Below are 9,097 nucleotides of genomic sequence, written 5' to 3'. Positions count from 1 at the left end.
GGTCCAGATCTCTGTACTGGGGTGAATGTATGACATTGTTCTGCATTCTGTTGATCATACGATAATATTATACAACTTTACATAGTGAACCCAGGTCTCATGCACTGCCAAAGCATTTATTCCTCTTCTGAGGCAGCCATAACAAAATGGTTGCCATAGCGGGCATCTGAAGGCCTGAGGAGCGCTCCTCATCTTGCCCATGTAAAGGAGATATGATCAGGCCTCAGGTTAAAGCGGTGGCGATCCCCATTCTGGGTTGAGTTCTCTGGCCCGCCGGGTCTTGAATTGCCAAGGATGGAGACCTGCAGCCCAGAGAATGTCTCCCTTGCTCAGGATAAAACAAAATCTGACTGGGCCAAAGGCAAGCACTAGGTTGGAAACCCCTGGCCCTGGGCTCCGTTCCCCAGCCTGCCATGTCTGAAAGACCCTGGGACAGGGTCCCGCAGGCCTGGGCAGACCTCCCCCATTTGACCAGCCTCAGAAGCTCTGTCCGGGCTTTAAGTCAGAGCTCCTGCTGACACTGGAATGGAAGCCCCCAGCCCTGGGCTTCCTTCTCCAGCCCACCATGTCTCAAAGTGTTCAAAAAAGGGTCCCGCAGGCTGGGATAGGTCTCCCCTGCTTTTCTGGGTTCAGAAACTGTGACCAGACCTTGGATCAGAGATCTGGCTGGCCTGTGGATGGAATTCCCCTCCTTTTTGGATTCATTCCTCAGCCCGTCGATTTTCAAAATGCCCAGCACAGGCCCAAAGGTTCGAGAAAATCTACCCTGCTTTCTGAGATAAAACCTCTTACCAGGCCCAGACTCAGTACTCCAGCTGGCCTGGAGATAAGCTCAATTTCCTGGGATCCGTTCCATGACCTGCTGTGTTACTTGGATTCCAGGACAGGGAACAACAGGCTCGGGAAGGATTCCCCTGCCTGCCCGGGATAAGAAGCTCTGATCAGAGCACGAGCGGGCTCTAGGGGGGACACACCTAGCCCTGGACTTCATTTCCCGGCACACCTTCTTCCACAGCAAAATAGAAACAATCCAAAGTAACTTTGAACAACAATCAGATCCCATAGATCTCATCACCAACCTTACCATCATCAACCAAGACAGACACTTGACTAAATGGAAATCTCTCACCGAAGAAGACACCCCAGCAATCATGAAAAATGTACACTCTGGGGCCCAAAGGGACCCATGTTCCCACTAAGCCTGGGAGTTTGTGGAATTCTGCCAAGCGGAACTCTGTGTAGTGCAAAACAACTCTGCCGTGCTACACGGAGTGGAAAAAAAGTCTGCCGCGCTATGTGGAGCTCCGCAAGCGGCGAAGTGCATAGCATAAATGCTGCTCGCTGTGGTTTTCAGTGCTAGGTGCTTGTCTGTACTGTGCAATCATCGCGAACTGCACCATTCACAGCGCAAGCGAGAGCTGCTTCCTTTCTGCCACTCAAGTAGATTTTAAATCGAGCTGCAGCTTTCTCAAAGAGAGCGGCCAAGAGCATATGCGACCACTCGCAATGAGAAATCTGACCGCCTATGTTGAGAAATGTCGCCGGTAAGTTGATTTTCCACGCTCTAGCTCGCCAACTTGATGTTGACAATCACCAACAAGGAAAAATCTCGCTGGGAGGTAGATTTTCCTCGCTCATGCTTGCAAAATTGATGTTGATAAATGTTAGTAAGGGAAAAAACTCTTACGTGCAGTGCAGAAATCTCTGCAACTCCACGGGCGGAGCGGAGTTCTGGGTTCCCAGACTTAGTCCTCACAACATCTACAACATGGAGAGACCCTAAATTGGCAACAACCTCATCCACCCACCCACCCTCCATGCCACCCTCATCTACAGGACTTCAGGCCCCCAGCCGCCCTTCACCAACACCATTGTTGACTTCATTCCACCCCAGGTTCTCACATCCACCAATGACATCCTACTCAGCAACCTCAACTTTAACCTGGACAACCCCTGTGACCAGAACACTGCATCCCTTCTGGAGAACCTCACAAACATCGGACTCTAACAGCTTGTCACTTTGCTGACCGATGCAGCAGGTCACATACTCAACCTCGTCTTCTCATCCAGCAGAAACAACAACTACAACCTCACCACGAACTCCTCTGGATGGACCACCTCAACGTGCACTTTCCCTGCACCACACCCACTGAACACCACCGCCCTCACTGCCCGCGTTCGTACCTAAAAAAAGGTCATTGAAGAAAATCTCACCACTTTTCCCAGCACTACCACACTACCAACATCAACGGTCATCAACACCGCAGCACGCAACCTCCACCGATGGATCTGCAACTGCACCAACACTCTGGTTCCTCTTAAACAGGCACCGGGCAAGCAACTTCCCAAGAAAGCCGGCTGGTTCACTCCCACCCTACACAAGTCCTGATGCACCTATAGATGACTTGAGAAGAGATGGAGAAACAACAAAACCCTAAAACACATGCAAGCTTCAAACTCCTGTCACTGCACACCACCCACCTCCTCCTGAAAACCACAAAAAACAGCTGTCCAACACAGAATCAAAACCAATGCACACAACAGCATAGAACTCTTTGCCATCGTCAAGGAGTTCTACAGGCCCATAAACATCCTACCCTTCCAATACCTCTGCAATAAACTCAGCACCTTCTTCCACCACAAAATCTGGCAGATCTATGAAAATGTAACACCCAAGACCCTGCTATCTTGCCTGACACCACTGCACCCAACGATGCACACCCCAACAGATCCTGCTCAACTAAACCCCCCTCACCATAGATGACACACAAAGCAATGAAGAGGATCAACTCAGTAGCCCCCTTGCACCCTTGCCCACAACACATCTTCCATAGAGCAGCCACCACCATCACCCCAAAGCTTCGCTGCACCATCAACTGCTCTATCGAGACTGTCACCTTCCCAGATGACTGGAAACACATTGAGACCAACCCCTGTTGAAGAAGCTGTCTACCGACCCGACAGACCTCAAAAACTTCAGACCTGTCTCCCTGCTGCCCTTCCTAGCCAAGGTCATGGAGAAGGCCATCAATGCCCAACTCTCCATGTTCATCAAAATGAACCATGTGTAAATGAACCATGTGTGGGCATCTCCTAATACTGCTTCCGAAGCAACCACAGCACAGAGACTGCACTCCTTGCCTCAACATACGACATCCGATCCCTCCTCGATCAGGGCGAAACCACAGAACTCATCCTGCTGGACCTCTTGACCGCCTTCGACACCGTCTGCCACTGCACCCTAATCACGAGACTCCATCCGCGACAAAGCCCTGGACTGCATTCTCTCCTTCCTCACCTGCTGAACACAGCAAGTCAGACTACCTCAGTTTCTCTCAGCACCCAAAGAGATCAGCTACAGAGTGCCCCAGGGCTCCTCCCTGAGTGCTACCCTCTTCAAAAGCTACATAGCCCCCCTCGCTTCCATTGTTAAGAACTACGGACTCAACATCTTCTCCTATATCGATGACCACCAGCTGCTCCTCTCCCTTACTAACGAATCCACAGCCACCAGAGTGAACATCAACAGCATTATAAAAGCTGTTTCCATATGGATAGATTAAAGACAGTTGCCTCGGACTCAATTCGGACTAGACCGAAGTACTCATCTTGAGACCCATCCCCTGAGCTTTGGGTGACTCCTGGTGGCCTGCCGCATTGGGAACCCTCCGACTCCCACGGACCACGCACGTCACCTCTGCATCATGCTGGACTCCTCACTCACAATAAACTGTCAGAACAATGCTGTATCCTCATCATGCTTCCACATGCTTTGCCTGCTTCAAAAGACATTCAGATGAATCCCACCCACTCATCACCAGCAGACTCGACTACGACGACACACTCTGCTGGCATTACCCAGAAACTCCTGAGAAAACAGCAGAATGTTCAAAACACCACAGCCCTTCTTTTCTCCTTTCCCACTTTTCCTTTCTTTCTCGCCGTCGGGGGAGACAGGCATGGGCCAAAGACAAATTCTATCACAGAACTAACGCCGCAGCCATGTCACACAGAGGCCATATGTAACCCCACCGGCCAAAATGTCATTGCAACCACTATTTATGCCCCACCCCCCCATGCGATCTTTTGACTGTACCCCCGTACACTGTACCTTGTATATACAAAACTCTTTTCATTCAATACAAATGTACTGAAATAAAAAAAAGAGAATTCCTCTGGCTCCCAGTCAACAAAAGAATCACCTTCAAGCTCCACAATGTCCTCCACGACGCAGGACCAGCAGATATGAACCACCGCCTTGCATTCCACGTACCCAGCAGACACCTTTGCTCCACCAAACTGGCCCTGGCCACTTTCCCACGGTTCTAAAAGACCAAAGCCAGAGGAAGACCCTTCACCTACCTCGCCACCTAGACCTGGAACACCCTGCGCCTCCTCCTCAGGCAATACACAACCGTGACCCAATTCAGAAAGGATCTCAAGACCCGGCTCTTCGACTGAACCCCAGTGCCCAGATGGATCAGCAGCGCCCCCCCCGTGCCTTGAGACCTTTGCGTGAGTAACTGTGCTCTATAAACCTCTGAATGGTTGATTGAATGTCACCTGGTGGCCTCGGCCCCACTCACCGGCCTGTTGCCCTTCTCTACTCAGCAAATTTCTACAGGACATCCGAATGATCGTTCTATGGGGTGGTCCCAGTTGCCCAGGACGAAACAAACCACAACTGTGTCTTGCTCAAGCTGTGCCATGGCCTGCCTCACCTTCTGTTGAAGTAGAGCAGGCTGGGTCCCCACTTCCCGTGTGAATGCCCCCACCCCGCAGCCCCCTGCAGGCAGGCAGGGGCTCTCATAGCAAACACCGGAGGGGTGTGAGAGTTAGTCAGATTGGGCATGTGGCTTCTCCTCCCATCCAGGTACAGCTATCTAGTTGATCCTGCTCTAGCTTATGCTTGTCTCAAAGATGAAATCATGCATGTATAAGTTCAGTTACAGTGAAACAGTGAATGGCTCATTACATAACTTATGATTATTTCAAACACTTCATCTGTTACCTGTATAATTGTGGTAATTCTAGAGCTAATACATTCAGAGGGGCTGGCATCCATGCTGGCAATGCTGACTTAACTATCTGACCTAGGAAAAGGTGTTATGCAGTTACTCACCTGTGCAAAATAGCCCCCCCTTTTGCAACCCAGAGAAATGGTCCTGCTCCCCCATAATTTGGCATCCGACTATGACCTCAGATCAGACATAGCACTGTGCCAAATGTAAGCATATTGCTAAACCAAGTAAAATAAACTAACCAGAGTATAGAGGGAAGATTGCTGCACATTATACCTGTCTTGGGGTGGATGCAGGGGGGAACATCGTTTACAACGAAAATTTTACCACGCACTACCATTACAACGCAGGAATTACAACAAAAGTTGTTACAACGACTTTCGCTGGAGGGTGCTGTTGGATAGGGAATAGTTTAATTTTCTATCCAACACCTTCCCTACTATCCACGGGGACTGGAGTTGGAATAGAAAATTAAACTATTCCACTATCCAGCGCCCCCCAACGCAAGTCGTTGTAACGACTTGCATTGTAATACATGTGTTGTAAATGCATTCCTGGTAAAAGCATGCGTTGAAACGCCATACAACCGGCTGGTGTGTGCTGGCTAGGGTGGGATCCCACTGTTGCCCTGCAGTAGATGCACCACCAGCCCATCTCACCCTCTTTCTATGGGAGTTGGAGCATGGGCTTGTGGGATAGGCCTCGAAAGATAGTGAAAAATGTCTGGGCAGGGTGAAGCGAGAGTAAAACCTGGTGGATTTCCGTGGTGGTCCTGAATTACAAATTGGTCACCCAGCTTGTGAAAATGGGCAAAAGACTATTAGTAGTGGGCTCCTCCAAAGTTTCCTTCATGATAGCTGGCCCTTGGAAGCCCCAGTTTTACCTGGGAAACTGAATGTATTAGAGGTCTTGGGACGAAACGGTCTCAACCTATTCTATGTTGTGGAGTCGGGTATCGACTGTGGGTTTAGGCATTCAATGCCAATGCTCATTAGACACCAGAAAAGGTGTTGCTGAAGCAATTAAACCTGAAAATGGATGGTGCTGGAGCATCAGGCTCATTCACAACTGTCACAGGTTCTGAGAGCCGCAGGGGCTAAGTCACAATGAATATATGAATATGGGGCCGATGCAATGCACACAGAAGCCCTTGGGGAGAGCCTGGGCTGAGCTACCACAGGTGCATTTGTTGGTGGTAATAGCAAATATTCAAATGAGAATTTTGAAGGTCGGAGTGTTGAAGGGTTCAATGTGAACAGCAGTTGAACATAGATTAGTCGGTCCTAAGAGATGGATGAGCTGTGTTCGGAAGGGATGGCCTCTGTTGCCGTAGGCCAACCAAAAGAGAGTTGAGCTCAGAACCCCAAACCCAGCGGGGTGGAGATGGGGGCCCTTGCAGCATCCAGTATGGTAACACAAACTATCCCGGAGAAGCCAGCAAAATTTCATTTTATTTTTGAAGGGCAGGGTGCCTTAGAATGGGTTAACCCAGAGAGAGGGGCTACAGCCTTTGGCTTCTGGTGGCATCTGATAAGCTCTCTCTTTTCCTTGAAAATCCTGGAGAGATGGTGTACATCTTGGTCTGAGCCATACTTGTATCCTCAGCAGGTCACCAACGGGAACAATTGTTGGTATGTTGGAACAATGTAAGTAAAGGAAGTTGGCAAGTCTGTTCCGTAACTTTGGGATAAAGATTGACTCTAAGGACTGGATCAGTCAGGGTGGGGTGAAAAATGGGGCTGGCGTCGCACCGCAGATGGATGAAGCATCACCCTCGGGGACAGCGGTGACTCTGGACACAAGCCGGGCCTTTTCTGTGGATCACCCCAGCTGTGGAGGTTGGCTCCCCCCTGTGCCCCTGGCCGGGATGCTTGGAGGTGTTCTGCCTCGGCCAGCGCTAGGTGGCTGACTTATGACCAGTGCAGACCAGGGGAATATGACTGTTTAATTAAAACAAAGCATCACATCAGCCCAAAGCGAGTTGATGTGATGTAATGCGATTTCTTCCCAGTGATCTTAATCTCTAAGTGAAGAAATTCAATGAAGGGCAGGTAAACAGCAGACATAATCATAACACTATTAGGGTAGACAAATTACTTGTTATCTAATTAGTGATGCGCATGAATGGATAAATGAGATTCTATTTGTCCCTACCTACTATGTAGCTAAACCACAGCAAAGGGAATGGGCTTGGCAGAATTAGTGGGAAAGGAAGTCCCTGTTGAGTTTTACTCTAATCTGGCTTTGGGAAGAGACATGAGAGTTGCAGGATAAGTGAGAGGCCCAAGGTTGTCGGTGAAATACCTCTAGTCTTATTGTTTTTTTACTTGCCCGGTCAGGCGTGGGGGGACGGGGCAAGCCATGTAGGGGAGCTACATGCTCTGGGGACCTTTCAGGTGGAGAGTTTGACAGGGGAGGTACACCTCTCCATTGATAATGCAGGTGTCTTAAGGCAAGCTCAGGAAGGACAGGACCCTTCTGTGGAGCAAAATCTAATAAACTTGTTTATCTCGATTTTCAATATGAACACAGAGTGTGAAAGCAAGGCCTTATTATCCTTCTAACTTTTTGGGTTTCATGCTGGAGGTGTTGAAAGTATTACCACAGGGATAAATGGCTTGTGGCAGCCAAGCATGCCAAGCAATGTAAGTTTTTGGTCCTTCAATATTGGCTCTTATCATAGTGAAGCAGAATTCACAAAGTGCTGGATTGTTCATCCTCTAATAGGGACTGTGAGTTGAATTTAGACCATCATGTGACAGATTAGGTTGCCCTATTGATGATGTGTTGTTGCAAATAGTAATCCTGCTCTGTACAAGAGAGAGAAGATGCCCATTCAGACATTTCAATCAATCAGTCAATTAATCATTTGGCAAGCACACTACATACCCGCGAGTGTCTCAAGGCATGGGGGCGCTACTGATCGAACAGCCAGGTCTTGAGTACCCTCCTGAAGGTCAGCAGGTCTTGGGTCTGTCGTAGGATCAGTGGGAGGGTGTTCCATGTCTTGGCGGCGAGGTGGGAGAAGGATCTCCCACCAGTGGTTGTTCTTCTGATGCGCGGGACGGTGGCGAGTGAGAGGTCGGGGAGCGTAGCTGTCAGTTGGGGATGTAGATGGAGAGCCGTCTGTTGAGGTAGGCTGGGCCGGTCTTGTGGAGTGCCTTGTGTATGGTGTATGTGCATGGCTGAGCAGGCACTGGGGCCAAGCTATGTCTGTGGAATCTGTGAATGCCTCTAAGTCAGAGTCCCCGCTTAACCTGAACAATACCACATTGCTGTGGGGCCTCGGTTAGCCTTGGATAGCCGGCCTCTTGGTGGGTGAGTAGAGCCACTTGCAAATGGACTGGAATTTCAGATGTAAGGGGGTCACCTCCATTGCCCTTATCATAGTGCTTGTTTGTGAGGCACCAGGTGCTAAACCATTTGTAGATTACCTGATTCTCTGTCAGGGTTTCATAAGCCGCAGAGCAGATACCTTACTGCATCTATTGAAAGTCATCCTCTAAACCAAGCTTTTGTCTCCCACCGTGGAAGCCCATGCCCCCTCAGAATTCCTGTGCTGTAAGGTTAGTGGGAAAGGGTGTGGGCTGTCGGAGGATGCCTCCAACATGAGCAGTGAGACACAAGAATGTCTCCCTCCTGCCCTTTGCCGGTGTGTGCAGGGATGGGCAATTCCCTCCCAGGTCAGCAGGAGAATCACATGGCCAGAGTAGGCATTAGCCGAGTTACCTGAAGGCAAAAAGCTAGTTGTTGGCTCTAGGAAGGAATCTCCTGAGCACTATTCTTGTCATTGGCTACCATCTTGACACTCTGGTTTCCAGGTCAGCCAGTGCCATCGGGTTGACAGGCTGGCCAGCCAGATAAACAGTAAGTGTCTGGACTACTAGATGACTGGTGGGATTGGCTGCCGTGGATAACTCAGACTTGTGTCTCCCCCTGGGTTCTGTAAGCCAACACATTTTGGGGGGTTAATAGTCAAGGAAATCTTCTGAGGCAGTCTCAATGGGAAAGGAGATTGGCTGGTAGTTTAACCCTTCATAGCTCCTCAGGCACCAGCAAGGTGGAAGGCACTGACC

The 9,097-nt window shown here is 49.7% G+C and overlaps 1 pseudogene; it reads left to right on the top strand.

Annotated features, from left to right (window-relative positions):
* Positions 1-5,194: 5,194 nt before the first annotated feature.
* LOC147731493 (28S ribosomal RNA) lies at positions 5,195-8,540 on the top strand (annotated as a pseudogene).
* The last annotated feature ends 557 nt before the right edge of the window (positions 8,541-9,097 follow it).

The sequence above is a fragment of the Lissotriton vulgaris genome, chromosome 2_1 (assembly GCF_964263255.1).
Source record: "Lissotriton vulgaris chromosome 2_1, aLisVul1.2, whole genome shotgun sequence".
Lineage (NCBI taxonomy): Eukaryota > Metazoa > Chordata > Amphibia > Caudata > Salamandridae > Lissotriton > Lissotriton vulgaris.
Note: the sequence above shows the minus strand (reverse complement) of the source record. Positions and strands in the feature narration are given on the sequence as shown.